We start from the raw sequence: 20,018 nt of genomic DNA, 5'->3' as shown, positions 1-20,018 counted from the left end.
TTGGTTTCCTCAACTGTAAGAGGATAGGCATGGCTTATACAAGCATGGTCATTTGCAGATTCAGTTCTGTCCCCACTAATCACATTACTGATAACCATATCTATATTTCAAGTTCTCCATACATTCTGCACATACTTAGAGCATTATATTATCGACCTCCCTCACACCCACACAAGCCATACAGCCACCACCACTGACACACTGCCACCTGCCCTCCCACCTGGGGCCATTTGTTGCTTTAGGATGTCCCCCTTCCCAGTGCCTTCTTCAAGATAGGTGTGCAGGTGGCAAGGCCAGTTATGGTCTGTGGTACTAGAGCTGTGAAATCTCTGCTGGGTTTGTGTCTTTGGGGAGCTGTGAGGCCTGAAGCTGCTTTGAGTATGGGTAGGAGGGGCCTCTTATCTGTAGATCTGAGGTAGAAAGCTTGGATCTGCCTTATTTGAGACATTGGGCAAAATCCTCCCTGGCCACCCACTGCCTAGGGTTGGTCTCTTCTGGTCCCCATAGTGCTGAGATCCAGAGAGCCGAGACCTGGTGAGTGCCCTGAGGAAAGAAGCTTCCATGGGTCTCCCTCTTATATCTAAGGGAAGAGAGGGGCTGATTTAGGATTTGGGGATTCTGGTCACCAGCATAATGACAGTGGCAACAAATGATGATGATGATGATGACAATTTCTAGTGTTACTGACAAATGCTTGCATATATTGAGCACTTTGATGCTAGGAAATAGACTATATATCATTAAATCTTTTAAGCTCTGTAGCAGTCCTAGAGGGTATGCACTATTATGATTATAATTCTCATTATTTTATAAAAGAAGGACTGAGGCACAGGTCAGTAGACATCTTAGGACCAATAATGGGAGAGCTAGAATTCAAACCTAATGTATGTCTGATTCCACAATGTGAGTTCTTACTATCATGCTGAATCATCTTTTAACATATCTAACACTGTGACATTCACTGAGTAATTAACTTATTGATTGATTCAACATATCATATGTGATACATTTGGGGGAAAATAAGAAGGCAGGTGGGGAATGTCCGTGATGACCGACACTGTAGACAGTTGATAAAAATGAGGAGACTCTGAGGCCTTCCTTCTCCTGCTCTCCTGAGACCAAGGATGTAAACACTTTTTTAAAGATTTATTTATTTATTTGAAAGAGAGAGAGACAGCATGAGCGAGGGGAGGAGCAGAGGGAGAGGGAGAGACAGAATCTCAAGCAGACTCCCTGCTGAGCGTGGAGCCCTGGCTCAATCTCACCTGTCTGCCCTGTTCTCCCTCTTGAGAAAGAACTGCCTTTTCCTCTGAATGTACAGAACATGCTGTACTTCTACTGTAGAATTTATTTCATTTTCTCTCTTTTTTTTAAGAAAGTTTTTTTTTTTAAAGATTTTATTTATTTATTTGACAGAGAGGGAACACAAGCAGGGGGAGTGGGAGAGGGAGAAGCAGGCTTCCTGCTGAGCAGGGAGCCCTATGTGGGGCTCGATCCCAGGACCCTGGGATCATGACCTGAGCTGAAGGCAGGCGCTTAACTGCTGAGCCACCCAGGCGCCCCTTCATTTTCTCTTGTACAGTTTTCACCAGTGGTTCGTGAGTCTGCCTCCCTCATCACACTGGAATGCCCCTTGGGTCTTATTTTCCCCATAATGATCACATACGGTCCCGTGCCCCCGTATCCGAGCATCATATCCCATGGAGCCATGTGTGGCTTCAGGATCCTCCTCGACATAGTCACCAGCACCAAACAGCCGGAGCTGGTATGTAAGATTAAAGGTACTTACATCCTTGGTCTCAGAAGAGTAGGAGAAGGAAAGCCTTAGAGTTTCCTCATTATTATCAACCCTCTACAGAGTCAGTCATCACACACACTACCTACCTGCCTCCTCACTTCTTGAATGCTGAGCCAGTTGAAAGTGTTTCCCATCTTCGTGCCTCACTGGCTGTCATTGGGCTCCAAGCTGTGAAGGCCCCAAGTCAGTGCACGGTGCTGGGACAGGCATCCTGATGATGCCTTGTGGGAGAGGGAGCTGCATGTGCAACACCGACTTCTAGGAGGGCTTCACCCAAAGCCAGGAGGGACGTGGAGGGAGGACTGGGGAGGGAAGGAATCGTATCTTTGGGCCTAAGTCTACAGAGCAAAGGCAGAAAGGTCCCTGGAAGCCATCCAGGGTACACTGGCCTGTGAGTCCCCAACTTGGGGTCTAGTGTACTGGCCTACTCTGCTTGTCTCTCTGTAGAAACTTGACCAGGCTCTTCCTATCTCTGGGCCTTGAGGTCCTCATTGGTAAAACAAAAGATCTGGCAGAAGTTCTCTATAGTTCCAACATTCTCCGAGGATTCTCAGCTGCAAGGTGATGAACAGGAGCCAGAGCAAGGCTGGGCTGCTGACCAGGCAAGGACTCTGCTCAAGAAATGGACATGGTAGTTGTCTTGTGCATTCGCTCCTGGATCTGAAAATACTACAAAGAGTGCCCCATCCACTGCAGAACTGTACTACATGAAGAAGAAGCTAGAACACGAAACACAAGAAAACCAGAACAACACAAAACAAAAAAGCAAAACTCTGATTCAGGAGTAGGCAGACGTACTGGCTATGCAAGGATCTGGGGAGAGGGAAAGTGCAAAGGGGGTGAAGGCAAAGGCAAATGAATATGTAGGTGTATTTAGTTCATTTTTAAGTTATCCAGTAGTGGCTGGTTAGCCTCAGATGTCACCCAGAGGAGCCAGATAATGTTCACTACAGCAATAACACAGAGTAAAAGCTATCATTTACTGAGCATTTACTAAATATTTGCATCACTAAACATATGCATTAATTTCTTTATTCTCCACAACAATCTCATGAAGAAAGAATTAGCATCTCCATTTATAGATGAAGACACAAGGGTTCAAGGTCACACAGACATGGCTGATCTGGGAATCACAACTAGGTCAGTCTGCACTTCAACTCCATGCTTGTAGCCATCCTCCCTTCAGAAAAGCAAATGACAAACTGACATACGTCCTTACACCTATTTCCCTGCGATGATGAGAATTTCATCTCTTCCTCTCCACTCATTCCAGTACTTCGGAAAAGATCCCACTCAAACACCACTGCTTCCGTGAGAACCCCTGTCAGTGTCAATCTACCCCTCCCTGGGCTCTTAGCTCACATTTCCATTAGTGCACTTAGTACTTTTCTGCGTTGTGCTGGAGTTAATTGTGTCTGGTCCTCCCTTTACACACAAAACAAGTTGTTCAGACTCTCATTTTGGCATTTAGTGTATTGCATTAATGCCAACCATGCCTGGATTTGTCTCCCATCTTTTTTTTTTTTTAAATGTTTTTTTAATTGACTTTTTAATTGTTATGTTAATCACCATACATTACATCATCAGTTTTTGATGTAGTGTTCCATGATTCATTGTTTGCGTAAAACACCCAGTGCTCCATGCAGAATGTGCCCTCTTTAATACCCATCACCAGGCTAACCCATCCTCCCACCCTCCTCCCCTCTAGAACCCTCAGTTTGTTTTTCAGAGTCCATAGTCTCTCAAGGTTTGTCTCCCCCTCCGATATCCCCCCCTTCATTCTTCCCCCTACTATCTTCTTCTTCTTTTTTTTTTAACACATACTGCATTATTTGTTTCAGAGGTACAGATCTGTGATTCAACAGTCTTGCACAATTCACAGCGCTCACCATAGCACATACCCTCCCCAATGTCTATCACCCAGCCACTCCATCCCTCCCACCCCACCCCCCACTCCAGCAACCCTCAGTTTGTTTCCTGTGTCTCCCATCTTTTTACAATGAGCCCTTCTGTTAAGGAAGGAGCTGTGTCTTAGCAATCTCTCTGTGGACCTGGCACTTAATAGTGCTTTGGGAACAGATGCTTTCTAGGTGGGGCTGGTACATCCACCTGGTTTCTGCGTCCTGTCTGCTCTATCAACTGTGAACCCCTCCACTGTACTTTTCCTTGTGCCTTTCCCATGGTCAGGGCCACTGAGCAATGCGAGGCAGGGTTGGGGACTCTGGTGTGGAACAACTTTCAGACAACTGAGCAGGTGAGGCAACTGCCCGTCCCCCATGCCCCTCTTGTCCCTGTGGTCCTCTTTCTTCCAATGCAGGCCTGTCCTCTTTGGTGTCATCAGAGTTCACTTTGAGGAAAGGACTGCTTATCCTGTTCTCTTACCCTGGAGTTAGTCACTTCCTTCTTCCGACCTGGGGAATAAAGTCTCTGATTCCTATCAAGAAATCTTTAGAGATCATTTTTCAAGGGAGAGAGGCTGTAAGGGCCACCTGGGCTCCTGAGGTTCACGTGCCTATGTTCACTCCTGGCTGGCTATCTGACCTGTTAAGAGCGCAGGGTTTGATGGTGGACAAACTAGGTTCAATTCCCCAGTCTGTCCCTTGGGCAAGTTAATGAGTAACTCTGGAATCTTTGCTTCCTCATCTGTATTGCAAAAACAATTAATAGGACCCACCTAATGGTGCTGCTTTGAGAATTAAATGCGTTTAAAACGTGTTCTCAGCGCACGGTTCCTGACTACCATGGTGTCTGTTGCTACAGATGCTATTGTTGTGGTGTTTCTGCTGTTGTTCTGTAAGCAACATCATCTGGCCACTAGAGAGATAAGAGCAACATGCAACTGAAAACCTTACCTCTGCAGTTCATAGGAAATGAAAAATCACATGTAGCTTCTAGTTGGGAGCCTAAGAATAGCTGTAGTTAAGTTTCTGCTTAAAAATAACTTGCACATTTTTAGGCTTTTAGAATCCAAGGTGCTTTAGACAGCATCTTTATCAATTGTGCCGTTTTATAGGAAACAGAAGCTCAGGGAGGTGAAGTGACATTTCCAGGGTCAATCAGCCAAAAATCAGGCCAGCTGGTACTCTTTTGAGCCCAGTCCAGTGTATCTCCTACTGGGTGTCCCTTGAACTGCTCCCCTTTTCTTGGATTTAACCACTGTGTGCCCCTTCACCTTCCCCATCAGTCCCCATGGTACCCTGGCACCATCTAAAGACGTTGCCTTGCCCCAGATTGAGAAGATGACGGTAACACATCTTGCTGCACAGACGTGGCTGATAAGTTTCCACTCTACTTTACCCATCCCTTACTGTCACTCCTACATGAGCTAATGCTGCTGAAAGTGACATGCCGACATCTGCATTAGTACTGTGGGTTAGGGGTCCAGTCCTCCCATTCAAATGCTGCCATTAAACTCTTGCTGATGAGAATCATACTGGCATTCTGGAGTGAGCGCCGGCAATACAAAACACAAGGAAAATAAGCTGGATTTGTCATTCTTCACATTGAGAGAGTAGAGTCAAGGCCTAGCGTAGCTACCAGAGCTGAGATAAAGCAAGACCCTGGGTGGAAATTACTCAAGGTGCAAGCATGCAGAAGAGACCTTGACCTGACCTATCAGGTGCACTTACAGAGCACAGAGGACAAGCACTCTGCCCTGAATACGTACCCAAATATGCCTTGCACTCTTCCGTCTTTTGTTCACATTGCTCTTTCTGCTTTCCTCTATTTTTTAAAATTACATAGGACTCTGTATCACTTAAAAAAGTATTTTTAGTCCTGTTGCTTTGCTGAGTAATCATAACTCAATGAGGCAAGTACTTATCACTGCCATGTCACTGATAAGAAACTGGCAATTCAGAGGCACAAGAGGACTCGCCCTGGGTCCCAAAGCTCATCTTTGCAGTCAGGCCTTCTTCATTCTCCAGTCTCCAGGTTCAGAGACTTTCCATATGTGAGTGTGGGTGAAGCCTCCAAGCTGATACTGGACATAAGCATGAGATCACCTGGGTGTGAATCCCATTTGCTGTTGGCTCATGGTGTGAGCCTAAGCATGTCATTTAGACAGTCTATGCCTCAGTTTCTCCATATGCAGAATGGGAATAATCATGGTTTCTGTGTCAAAACAATGAGAGGAGTCAATGAGCTTTTATGAGTAAAGTGCTCAGAACAGTGACTGGCACAAAATACCTGCTCAGTAAATGCTATGGAAACGACACCGCTTCCTGTTTGAATTCTCTCTGCCAAGGCTCATCTGAAATGCCATGAAGTGTTATTCTGACTTTGTTCTTTGTAAACAGATGCGATTCCTGCCTCTTTCAGACCCTGTAATCATTTGTACTTTGCTCCCAGCACACAGTGTGTTCTGCTGTGCACTGGAGATATCTGTAAACTTGCTTTTCTCATCCTACTCCCTGCTCGCCTGTGAGTGCTATGGTGTCAGAGAGAGTCTTCTGATAGAAGCACATCCCCTGCAGTGCCCGGCATGGTGCTCACTGCCAAAGAGCAAGGCAGTTGGCAAATGTTGGTTACGCTGAACTCAGTCAAACCCAGAATTCCAGTTCCCACTAAGTCCTAGGATGTTAGGGCTGGAAAGGCTCCTTAGGGATCAGCCAATCTTGGGCTGCTGGCACAGGGAAAGATACTTGTCCAAAGTCATACATGTTTGTGCCAGAAATAGGCATGGAAACCAGATCTCATCCTACCAGCAGCCCTGGGCTCCACCCAAAGCACTGGGCTGTGTCTCTCTCCATGGAATGGAGGAGAAAACAGCCCACGTACCAGAAGTAAAGAGAAAAGGATGGGACAAATGACAGCACACAGCTAAGCTTCAGCATCAGTACTGCTCACAGAAGAGAGATGCATTAGGGATACATACCCAGAAGCCTACCAGGGGGTAAGAACATGAATAAATTGCATAGCCAATAAGGTAGTTTCTCTGAACTAACTTGGTGGTCCTCTGCTGCATGAATGGATCAGGAGCCCTGCACAGGAGAAGCTTCTGGATCCTGAATATATTAAAATGCAAATCTTTAAATGGTTCTTCTCCTCTTTCCATTTAACATGGAATCGAAACTGATGTCCTCCAACTTTGGACTCCAGAACACCTTCTTCTTGCTGAGATCTCTACATAGCGGAGACTGTATTTAGAGGCTGTTTTTCATAGTTCTCCACATGATTATCTAATCTGGTAGGAATGAGAAAAGGTAAAGTTCTAATCAGCCTACGCCCCAGAGCCTCTTCTCCACAGACCATTGTCATGTTTCTCCTTGTTGAGACTTCAGATAATGTTTTAAATGTAAAGTGAATCAGAGATAATTCTGTACTGGTCAGCTTGACTTGACCAGAGAAATGTTTTGATTTCTGGTACTGTCACATCTTGTCTTCCAAAGTAAGATAAGGTAAATAGGCTTCAAGATGATAAGCTCCCCCATCATCTGTGATGTAAATACCTTGAGGGAGGGGGCGACCAGTGAGAAGCTAGTTTCTGATGACCTTGGGTAGGGCTTTAGGAGAGCACAATAAGCAGGCATAGCCCTGGGGCGGGGAGGGGGGAGGCGCTGCTGAGGCTTACATCGTCACCTCTGGCTTGTTTGGAGGATGACAACAAAGGCCACCCTTAACCACCAGTGAGCCTCTGAAAATGCGGGCACGTTGGCTTGCCAAGTCACGGTTAGTGAGAGATAATTGTTCACACAGCCTTCCTGGGGAGAAATGCCCAGATGGCAAACAGCTCTGACCTTGGGATTTGGGGAGAGGTCATCTTCTCCTTTTGGTCTCTATATCCAATACATGAATCATTTTTAAAACATTTTTAATGTCAAGGATAAAACAGTTAAATTGTGAAGGTGCTCTAGGGAGAAGTAAAAAAGATTTTTTTGTAAAGGAAATTCATCTCCAACTATTGACTGACTTGATGGTACTCATCTGTTTCCTTTAGATTATTAGAACCGGTTGTTGTTATTTCAATCCAAGCGTTGGTTTAACAAAGATACTGGGGAAACAATATGTGATTAGCCTTCAAAGAGCTCATGCACCATATTACCAACACCATAAACCATGTGTGAAGTGAACTTATTATAATCTTTGCCTTAAAGAGCCATTTTCTCAATCCCTAATTGGTATCAACTTCCATACTGCTCCAAAGATGAGCCATTAGGTATGTTGAATGCATATTTTTTGGGTGGCATTTCTAAATTTAAGTTTCCCCTGGGCACAAGGGAGCTAACTTAACAATATGGATCCCATTACTTGCAAACAATGCCATTTTCTGTTATATCAACACCTTCCATGTTGATGGAAGTAACAGTGGTAAAGAATGAAAATGGAATTGGCCTACAAATTTTGAAGGTTAGTGGATTAATAAGATTGATTGCTCTTTATTGCCGTTTGTTTTTCACTCTTAGACTTAATCAGTGTCTTCATTTAAAAAAAAAAAAAGAAAGAAAACCTTTATTCTCTTTCTCACTAAATGCTCCATCAGCTCATAACATCCTGAGCTGTCACTTAGTACCTCTTAGTAACATATAATAAGCCCCCGCTGATGCTGTTGAGCTATAAGTTCCCTGAAGTCAGAGACAATCTGACATGAACAAGAACCAGCTCTGCAGGTCTGTCTCTCTTTGTGCTAAGTCCTGGAGGCAGTACTCTGCACTGCAGGGTCAGCAAATGCATGACACACATACTCCCCTATTCTGCACCCAAGGCAGACATCACTAATTGATCATGGCATTCCTTCCCGTTTAGCCCAGTCAAGGCCTCAGAGTCCTCATCATCAGCATGCCTGGAAGCCACTACCAATTTATCAGAATTGACAGGCTTGATAAAACCTATTTTCTGGCCTACCCTTAATGGTTAAAAGCAAGGGCTTTGGAACTGGACCGACCTGAGTTCAAGTCCCAACATTACCACTTACTTGCTATGTGACTTGGAGGACAGGTGTCCAAGTGCCCTAAATCTCAGTTTTGCCCACTGTCAAGTCACTGATCCTCCCATCCTTCAGAGGCCTAAATTTAGGCATTTCCTCCTCTGAGAAACCTCTATTCACATAAAACTGAGTGTAGCTGCCTCACTAGGTCTTAGAAAACACCCTGAACTTATTCTTCCATGGTCCTTCTCTTTCGGACAGTGATGGGCCCCTTTCTTCTAATAACCCCCATTGGTGAGTGAGCTCCTTGAGGACAGTTACATTTCACAGTTGTATTTTCAGAGCCTGTCAAAGTCCTGACACAGTAAATAGCTAAAAATATGCGGTACCATTAATGCATAAAAATCACTTAACATAGTGCTAAGAATTTGACAAATGCTCAATAAACATTAGCTCTTTTCATATTTATTGTTACGTTCCATAACTGTGAGGCTCAGGGAATATCACTTACCATGGAGCTAGTTTTACACATGAATGGTTTAATTTTGGATCCTACTGCTCTTCAGCTGCCAAGGGTACCGAAGGTATCTATACTTTCTGCATCTTGAGAGAGTTGCATTCCTTGAAATAGGGCCATATTCTTCAACCCCAGTCCCATAAAACCTAACATGGGGTATGGCTTGAGAATCTGCATTTCTATCATGTTCCCTGATGATGTTCTGCTGCTGGTCCTGGACCATCCTTTGAGAATCACTGACTAATGGAAGAAAGGGGATAAAAGAGGAACATTCTTTCCTAGAGAAGAAACTTTAAGTTCTATTTATCTGCTCCAAGAGTGACAATGATCTCCATCTGAATCCTGCAAGCTGTATTTGCAACCAATTCTCATTAAAGTCAAGGAAATTTACACGTAAGTATCAGCTGAAGGACCTTGCTGAAGGATGAAAAAGCAGGGTTTTTAAATTTTGCTGATGGAGCCTGCAATTTTCCCCCCTTTCTCAATTGACAACTAGCGAAATGACTTGATACTTTAATATCTCACAGTTAATATCATAAGTTTGCAAAATACTTTGTATTTTTTCAGAGTGTTTGCATCCATATTATCACATTTGATTCTTATAATAACTGCTTTAGTGAGGAGGCAGGCAGGAATTAGCATCTCTCTTTGAATGACAAGGCAGAGTAAACCAGGACCTAGAATCCTCAATTCTTTGCCAGGTTCCTTTCCACAATACCACATAGTCTCTGATACAAGTGTCAGTTTTGCCTTTGAGCTCCCTTCATGTACTAAACCTTAATTTATTTCAGATTGCTACAGATGATTTGAGTTAGAAGACATCATCAGGAGACCTACTAAAGTCTACTAAGAATCAGAAGGTTCTTAGGTATTTGGGGATACAGATTTCATTGACAGTCAGGAAAGCTTTGGACTCTTCTAATACAATGCAGATGTGTAAATACAATACAATTTACATATAGCTTCAGGTTGTACACGGACCTATTAAGTCCAAGGCCACCATGTTTCATGACTGCAAGAGGCACCATTCCCAGTGAATTAACTGTGGCCCTGTAAAGATCATGCACAAACCATGGAAGAAGAGCAGAGGCCATATATCCAATTTTGGTTAGTTGGTTTTTTTTTATTTTTTAACAGATGAAAAACTGAGATTCAAGAACTTAAGTGATTTGTTTTAGGTACCAGAGCCAAATAAAGGCAGAAATAGAGTGGGAAGTAGAACTTCCAGAAGGCAATGTGGTACTGTGGAAGGGAACTGGCCTTGGAGTCAGAGTAGCTTTCATTCTCAGCTTATACTATTTGCTGGCTGTCAGACCTTACTTAACCCCTCCAAGATTCAATTTCCCCATTTTACTAATAGGAATCAGGAAAGCAAATAATGTCTAAAAACTGTATTCTGAAAGGGAACTTCTAGTCTATGGATTAAATGAAAGACAATCTATCAAGTGCTAACACTGGTTGTGGCACCCAGGAAGCACAAATTCCCTGGTTCCTGAACTATTTTCTCAACTCAAGTTCATATGTAACAACTGGCTAAATTTTCCTTTCCCTCAGGACAGGTAGGTTATATGCCTGGTTGACCAGAGACCATATACACTGAGGTCCTCTGGGTCATAGAAATCTATAGATGGTATCATTACTCATGACTACGCTTGCCTGATCTGCTTATGCCATAGCCCCATGTAGAATCCCACAGACATTTGTCCCTAACCATGGGTACAAAAATAGAAAAGAAAAATCTCACCAAAGAGGAAGAAAGCCCAGACTATAGTAGTGTCTGGTTCTCCTTACATTTTTCAATGCTTACTTCAGCCTGTATAAAATTAATTCTTCCCACTGCAAAGGAATCATATTATACTTCCTAATCTACACAGAGTAATGATTTTCACCCTAATTTTTCATTGTGTATTTGCATCTAATTCACATTTAGAGTTAAGCGGAATTTATAGGTCACTTCACTGTATATACTTCACTGTGGATTACACATTAAAAAACAAGATCCTTGTTTTAGCTTACTACTGAACCCTAGAATGCCAGGAGTATAAAGACCCATAGAGGCTTCATCTAATCCCTTCTATCATAGGCAAGAGGTGGATGCTCCAGGAAGGGGAAATGGTGTCCTCAAGGTCAAACAGTGAGGGTGTAACAACAGAACCTATACCTGAACTTACATTTCCTGACTCCAAATTCAGTATTCTCACCATATTTTTCCTAGCCTGGCTCAGATTTTAAGAGGCCAGAAAGGCCCAGCGGTTGAAGCATTTCCTACTCTTTATTTTCTTCTGCTTTGATTGTATTTTCCCTAAAATAAATTTGGTGGACAGTGGGATAAACATACACATTCCCTTTCCATTTTGAATGAATGGTCGGCCCTCATCCTGCCTGCTGCTTTTATAAGGCTCCCATTACGATTACCGTTACCGATACATTCCATATTATACGGGCAGTAATCCATCTCTCCCTGCAGTAGCAGGGGCTTTGTCACTGCCTGATTATAGAGGATATCCTTCCCCAGGGAAAATGCTCTAAATCAGCCTTTTGGAATGAGTAAGATCTTCCTCAACTCTAAATGACTGACTTGATGGAATAAAATAACCAAAGAGTTCAAATGACTTAAGTACAAGGATGAATTTGGGGGTTCCTGATCTATGTCAAGATCCAACTCTTTTTGTCTAATGTCCCATAGGTGCCATGGTCTCATCCCTGCAGAATCTCAGGAAAAATATGCACCTTTAGTGAGACACTCCCTTTCATTAAATAAGTTAGCAGTTCGGAGGGGAAACATTTTAACCAAACTGCATTTCTGACCATAGTCCTATCAAGCTGTTAAGACCTGCCTCTGGCCTGAGTGAGGTCATGACTATCTAAGTCTGCACAGAGAGGCAGCTGTGTGAACTTTATGAGGTCATTATTCTGAAATGTCTCCATTACTAGCATTGTCAGGAAATGGTATCTTCAAGAAAATAGTAAACAATTTATCTTGTGAGTGGCTAAATAATTTTAAATGTTGGAAGAGAAAAACTTCTTACTAGGTTCCACACATGCCCCTGCCTTTGTGAAAAGAGCTTAATATACAGAATGTCACCTTGGCTGATGTGGTAGTGTTGCAGATGATAAATATTTTCAGAGCTGAGCACTGTATTTTATACTTTTAAAAAAATTCCCCTGGATTTCCTGGAATGGGATCTGGCACATAGTAGGCATATGATAACTGGTTGCTGATTAATAATCATTAGCACTGGTGTGTATGACAACTTAAGGACTCCTGAGGTACTAGGGTGTTTTGTTTTTGTTTATTTGTTTTGGTGTCCAGACAGCTTCATACTTAGCGGGCATGTAGTCTCCACTGGGTCCTCCCTCCTTGTCAGCTGTCACTCCTCCCTTTGTCAGCAGCCACTGCTCACTCCACACTCACCTGCTGCTTTTCTCATCTGATATCTGTTGTTCACAAGTCCAACGACCAAGGCTGTGAAATCACACAACTCACACTTACACAGTTTTACAGTCAACATGCATTTGCCTACAGGATGCAAGAGTGATGCGATGCTTTCATCTGGTTTAGAAAACTTATTATTCCACATTTATATATTAGAAGTTTTCCAACATTGTAAGGTTGTTTAAAGTCTGAAAGCTGGTTAAACGGGATGTACATAGGATAAGGTGCGCACTATCTCCATAGGTTGTAATATTCTTAACTAGAAAGTTTAAACCCTAGATTCCATCTGTCACACTCTCCAGCCCAGCCCCACAGAGATTTCTAGTCCATCCACTTATACTCTTGCTAAAATGATAAAATTTTAAGCCAAATTGCTAACCGAACAGGTTATCTCTGGGGGAAAAAAAATCCAATACACAAGAAACCACATAATCCTGTTATTTTCCAGTTATTACTATATCTACCCCACACATATCCAGACTCTTGATAGTCATAATAGGATGTGGGCATTCTAAGTGGAAGAAAACTGTTTGAAGAAAATCAGATAGCCCCAAAACATAGGAAGTATGCATGTCACCTTTTTTTGGGGGGCGGGGGCAGGTGGTGCCACCAGCTGTTTAGGGTGATAGCGTATAGTGTATCAAAGGGACTTAAGGCAAAAAAAAGATAGAAAAGAGGGTAAACTCAAATAATAGATATAAAGAGAAGGATAAGCAATTTTGATTGGTCGTGGAGACCCACCAGAGGAGCTAGATGAGGGAATGGCCTACTCTGAAGTATTCTTTAGTTGGCTAATTCTATAAGATCTTACAGACTGAAAGGAGGTGGCTCAGTGAAGACCAAAGGCAAGGAGAACAATTAGGGGATCATGCATACCACCCACTCTTCCTAATTCCAGTCACAAGGACCAAATACCATCTTTTCACATTTTCATTCGGGCAACCTTAGAAAAGGCTAGATGACCAGACACAGAGCCAAAATTGGTGTTATACTTCCAGATAAAAAAGATGGCTAATAACACACCACTCTTCCCCAGAGAGAATAAGAGTCAGCAGCCCATATTCCTGAGGACCAAATGGCTGATTTATTCACTTCCTGAGAACAAAATGGCAGCCACCTAATAGAGCCCTGCGTGTGTATATTTAACGGAAAAGACACAGTGGACTCAGACACACACTGGACTCTTCATTTGGATATTTAGCTCTTAAAAAACAGGAATGGAGCGTGATTTCACTAGCTCTCTGATTTTCTGAGTATTTGCTTGGCTCCAAGGAATCTTTCTTTCTGAACTAAGTATTTACAGCCTTTCTCACCCTGCCAGGAATCGTCTTTATACCCAAGGGCAGGAAATTTCTTCATATCTCTAAGCTTTTACTCAGAAGTGTCCTTCTATCTGAAATGCTTTATTTTCCCAAGTTTCCCTAATGATAATACTAGAAGACAGAAGAATACTAGAAGACAGGAGCAGCAGTGGCCATGATAAACATCTGAGTACTTACAAAGAACAGAGCCCTCTGCTGAGTTCCTAATGTATTACCTCATTTTAAATTCCCAACATTCTAATTTGTGTCATCTCAAAGGTATAGATGAAAATGCTGGTGCAGAGAGAAAAATAATTTGTCTAGGTTCACACAGTCCAAACACTCAGAGATAGGAAACTTAATAATCACATGACCCTCAACTCAACTTTTTTTTTTAATTTCTAAATGATATTTACATTTTTAGAACAGTACTTCTCTACAAATGGGTTGCAACCTGGAAACTGGGGGAAGAAGGGATAGAGGGCTATCTGGAGGACCTGAAGTCCTAAGCTTTACCCCATGGTATTGAGTGGTGCCTCAAAAGGCCACCAGATCCAGCGATCCTCCTTCAGAGGAGTTGAGAAATGTCCCATGCCAGATTCTGTCAGGAAGCAAATCCAGGAGTACTTGTGGGTTTTTTGTTTGTTTGTTTTTGTGGGGGGGGTTGAAGGGAGTTGGAATCTCTGAAAGATGTAATGTTAACATCAGACATGCTTTTTTACCTTCTAGAAGAGGTTCCAAGAGTCTTTTGTTTGTCCTGTGGTAGGGTTTCCACTGAGGCCAAGGCCAAGAACTATATCCTTAGTAGAAAGGCAGAACTCCTTATCAAGTTTAATAGTCTCCTTGGCTACCAAAGGGCCAACCTCTTTGTTGATTGCTATTAAATATCTACCATCAATGTCTAAATTGTCTTATTTGGACATTCTATACCCTCAAGTACAAATTCTATGAAAGTCTTAGGCCTGTAGCATTTTCTCTTCTGCTGTGCTCCTTCGTTCTAGATACTTGATACCATCCTCTGAAAAAAAATTTTTTTTTTTTAATTAACATATAATGTATTATTTGTTTCAGGGGTACAGGTCTGTGATTCATCAGTCTTACACAATTCACAGCGCTCACCATAGTACATACCCTCCCCAATGTCCATCACCCAGCCACCCCATCCCTCCCACCCCCCTCCACTCCATGAAAATTCTTTAATGACATATTTTGCAACCATTAGAATATCCTCAGGGCTAGTAGTAAGCTGATGAATAATTTGAAATATCTGGTAGCATTCTTCTAATGTTCGCTTCTTTCCCTTGTCATTGACACTCATCTGATCATGGATTTTAAGACCTGGCTTCTTGGCTGTTAATTTCTTCATGGTATTAGAACCAATGAGTCCATTCAAATGGGCATGAAGTTCCAATTTAGGTAATTCTGAGTAAAAGGTTGCCTTCCATGGCTGTTGTTCTTCCTTCATCATGACTTAGCAGAGTAAGTTCTCCCAAACTTTTTATTCTTTGTATAAACAATACAATGTATTTCAATCAGTAAGTTTTGTGGTTTTGAATTTCCTTCAGATTGCTTTACTTCCTAATTTGGATACAATGAGCTGTACACGTAGCTCTGGGTTCAGCTTCGCCACCACGATGGACCACTGCTCTTGAGTCTCTCTTGGCCTTGAGCCTGTAGAGTCACGAGCATGGTGCAGGGACAGTATGGAGCATCACAAGCAACAGCATCCTCAGCAAGAGTTCCCTGGCTGTGATACTGTGATAATTCTAGTACCACACGTGGCCCTCCATTCATCCACCAGGGCTATTATGTCTACTCAAGCACTGGGTGGCCCTGCCGGCATGTCCTCCCCAACTTTTCAAAAGTCCTTTGCCCGTAAGCTTCAGTTAGTGCTTAAGAATGTACTCCTCCCTTTGAATGCTGCTATATATTACTTGGATCGATATAATGGCAATTTATATTTAAAATTCATTCATTCCATAAATTGTTATTAAATGATATGCTATATGCCAGGCACTGTGTAGGCTTTGGGAAGATAAACTGCTATCCTGGAGGAACTCAAAGACTAGTAAGTGGGAAACATAAGTGATCAGAATTTAGGGTAAGAAGAATCATGAACAGGACTCAGGAAGGTTTCCAACAGGAACATAAAGGAGGGAATAGCTAACCCAGTTGTAAGTGATTGAGGAGTCTTCCGGGGGAAGTGTCAATGAATCTGGGGCCTAAACAATAAATAGGATGGTAGCAGGTGAAGAATGGAAATATCTCAGGCCCAGGTAAGCAGCATTTGCAAACTCTTTAGTCTCACCATGCCTCTCACACATAGCGGTGATCTCAAAATAATGGGATGAGTACATTTGGCATGGTTGATTCCAGAGTCAAACAACTTGAGTTCAAATACAAGTTCCTGGTTTTGTGACGTTGGGAAAGGAATTAGCATCTCTAACCCTCAGTTTCTATACCTGGACATGGAGAGTAGTAGTGCCATCACTTAAGGTTGTTGCAAGTATGAAAATGACCCAGTGATATATAAAGGGACGTACCACAGCAGGTAGACAAAGCAAATCCCCAACAATGGTGGTAGTGATTGATAGTGATAGTTGTTAGTAGGTCCACCTAGATTATGACCTCTCTGTGAATAGGAATCTGACTAATTTTTCTTTGTGTTTCTCATTGTGCCTTGAATTTCACAGACTTAAAACAGGTATTCGGTAAGTGCCTACTGACAGATTTGTTTGTGTGCTTTTTCCTTTAAATCATTAAATAAATATTTATTGAACACTTACTATGTGCCTGGCTCTGTCCATTATACTGTGGACGCAAGAGTAAACAAAGCACATTACTAGAAATTTCACCCTAAAATTCTGATCAGTAGTTTCATAACATTGATGGTTACTTAAACTTTGAAATCAGGTTTGGAAAATACCATCCAAAGCATAAGAATCACCTGACTTGTTAGTGATAATAACTGTAATTCCACTTGATGTTTCTGGAGAACCTGATTCTTTATCTTAAGAACTCTTCAACCAATTTAGTGTTTTTCCACCTGCTACGGGGTCCTGCCTGAATCTAAAATGATGATTTCCACTTCACTCCACAATCCACATCATAGGTTCTCCCTCCCACCCCAGGTCCTTATCAGCAACAGACCAATTTGTTAATTTGCTTCTCTTTCTCTTCCTTTTACTGCATTCTGCTGGTATCTGAGCTGCTGTCAGCCTGCATAGAGAGAGGAGTGGATTATCAATCAAACAACTTAAATTTTAACCTCAGTTTTGCAACTAATCAATTTTGATATAGTTTTCATTTATTCTTTCAATGAATAGTAATGGAGTGCTTAATAGAGGCCCAGCATGTTCTGGTTGAGGGTTCAGGTGTTGGAATCAGAATGCCTGAGTTAGAAACTAGCTCTGTTACTTTTCAGCCATATAATCATGGGTGCGTGACTTGACTACTCAGTTTTCTGATCTGCAAAGCAGGGATAATAATCATATCTACCTCATAGGATAGTTGTAAGTATTAAATACACATAAAAAACCTGTAAAAATCTTAGAACAGTGTGCCTGAAACCAGTAAGTTCTCAATGTTAGATGCTTTTACTTTATTGTTGATATTTGTTGTTACTCTCAAATGCCAGGCACTACTAAGGAAATAATCGGGGGGGAGGAAGGACACGGTGTTTGTCCTTAGAGATCTTGCTTCTATTAAGTGAAGGGACATTAAAGAACTAATAAACACTCACATAAATACATAGTTACAAATTATGACGAACACCATGAAGGAAATGAACAGGGTATGGTGTGTGGTCTAAGGAGTACCATTTATTTATTGATTTTTAAAGGTTTATTTATTTATTTGAGAGAGAAAGCATGAGAGAGCACGCCCACGAGGTGGGGGGAGGGGCAGAGGGAGAGGGAGAAGCAGACTCCCCGCTGAGCAGGGAGCTGGATGCGGGGCTCCATCCCAGGACCCTGGAATCATGACCTGAGCCGAAGGCAGATGCTTAACCGACTGAGCCACCCAGGCGCCCCTAAGGAGTACCATTTAATATGAGACCTAAAGAATAAATAGGAGGTCAAGTGGTGAAGAAGAGGTATATGCTGTGTGTGAAGGACTGTCCAGGAAGAGAGAAAAGCATGTGTAAAGGACCAAAGACAGGGACTGAAGGGCTTTGTGGGTTACCTATGGACACTGAGGAGGAGAGGAGGCTGAGGCAGTGGGCAGGGTCCAAGCCATGCAGTGGAGTTCAGAGTCTTCCTAAGGGCAAAGGAAAGCTACTGATGGCGCATGGTTTCCTTTCCGGCACACAGATTTCCCAAAACTAAAGTGAGAGGATTACATAAAAAATGCTCTCAAGCCCCTTTAACACTGAAGAATATAAGATCCTGTGATGACTAACAACAACAACAAGGTGATTTCTGGGAAAAAGCAGAGAAAAAACAAAGAAGTAGTGGTAGGAAAGGAAAGAAAGAGGGAGATAGGGAGGTAAGAAATAGGGAAAGAAGCAGCTGACTAAAAACTTCAGTGGAGACATAAAGTCTAGAAATGAAATGTTAAATGCTCAGTGCAGAATTATAGACTCGGTACCTATTACATCCATGTGTGTGTAGGTGTGTTTGACTTATGCATGTATTTGTACGTTCACTGATTTGGCAGGAACCCAAACTGGAGGAGCCTTTCCATGGAAGACAAATAAGTCTAGTAGGCTGGAAGCAGAGAGGGGGAAAAAAATGCCATGTCAATCATTTTGGTTAAATGCATGATTACTGGATAGAAAGATGCATCTGGAATAGCTCCTGCTGGAAAGCTGGTGTTCAGGAATTGAAATGCTTGCTGAGGCATGGTTCAGTGGCTCCTTTCAGGAGCTGCTCAGTGGAAATCAAACAGAATTACATTAGGAAAGGAGTGGCTGAGAAAGTACTCTCCGGAACAGAAAAATTTTACTGGAAGAGGAAAAGAAAAAGGAGTTTAGTCCAAAAAGAAGGACTGACTCCAAGAATGCTAATTTGTTCAAGCCTTCCAGAGCCCAGAGGAACTTGAGCACTTCTTGCCTTAATATTCAGACGCTGTGGTGAAAAGAAGTATGCAAAGTAGTGAAAAGCAAAAAGGAATAAGTGTTCTTTGGGCCCCAATTTCTACTTTCCAGCTGAGTAAAGGTATAATTTAAGGATTTATGAAGGGGAAGCACACTGGTCCGATTCTGCAAACACTTTATAATGGTAATACTGCCTCTGATGCTCAGACCTTCCTATCAATACGGGCATGTATGGTTGGGTATCATATAAACCTTGCAGCAAATGCTGGGAAGAATACCGGTTGAGTTACCTCAGTGCAATGAGAAGTAAAAGAAGCCCCTTATGGTTTACAAAAAGTTCTTTTCTGGTAAGGAAATAGTCACTAACAATATGTCTAATTCCCTTAAGTACTTCCTGATTTGCCAATGGTTCAGTTAGCATATGCCTGATTTGAGTTAATAACATCCATTTAATAGACATTTACAATATATTTTAGGTACTTATAGCACATCATCCCACTGACTCTTCATAGTGCATTACAAGCTAGAGTCTAATATTCCCATTTTATATACAAGGAAACAGAGGCTCAGAGAGGCTAAGGAACATGTACCAGGGACACAAGTTGCTGGAATTCATATGCAGGTCCATGTTCCATTTGTGCTCCAATTTTCTTATCCATAAAATGGAGCTGGTTAACACTGCCTTCAGATTCTCATATTCCCAAAGCTCCCTCATGAAGATTGCAGATTCAGCAAGTTCACTGGTGTTTTTATTTTGTGTGCTTTTTATATCATGGGGCACTCTCTCCCCATTCATTCTTAGCACTCCAATGCACTCAAGGATTTTTGCCTACCAGAACTTGTAGGAATCATTCATCCCTAACTTAGGTGCAAATGGCAGATAATAGCAGTAATTCCTTGCTTTTCTGCATCTGGTAGTCACTCTCCCATTTTAACTCATTCCAACATCATTGGGAGGCAGACAAGGAAAGCATTCTCCCCAGTTTGCAGATGAGAAACTAAGACTTAGGGTGAGTGACTCCACCAAGGTCAAACAATGAGTTAAAAGCAGAGTCATGACTGCAGG

At 42.3% G+C, this 20,018-nt stretch overlaps 1 protein-coding gene, 1 long non-coding RNA gene and 1 pseudogene across 5 annotated transcripts in view; 1 reads left to right on the top strand and 2 right to left on the bottom strand.

The window, feature by feature from the left end:
* The window catches only part of GRIA1 (glutamate ionotropic receptor AMPA type subunit 1), a 299,370-nt gene that overhangs the window by 162,684 nt on the left and 116,668 nt on the right, over positions 1-20,018 (bottom strand). The window lies entirely within an intron of this gene.
* The window catches only part of LOC144381083 (uncharacterized), a 912,868-nt gene that overhangs the window by 847,106 nt on the left and 45,744 nt on the right, over positions 1-20,018 (top strand). The window lies entirely within an intron of this gene.
* On the bottom strand, positions 14,402-15,387 carry LOC118549701 (N6-Methyl-AMP deaminase-like; annotated as a pseudogene).

This window comes from Halichoerus grypus, chromosome 2 (genome assembly GCF_964656455.1).
Source record: "Halichoerus grypus chromosome 2, mHalGry1.hap1.1, whole genome shotgun sequence".
Lineage (NCBI taxonomy): Eukaryota > Metazoa > Chordata > Mammalia > Carnivora > Phocidae > Halichoerus > Halichoerus grypus.
Note: the sequence above shows the minus strand (reverse complement) of the source record. Positions and strands in the feature narration are given on the sequence as shown.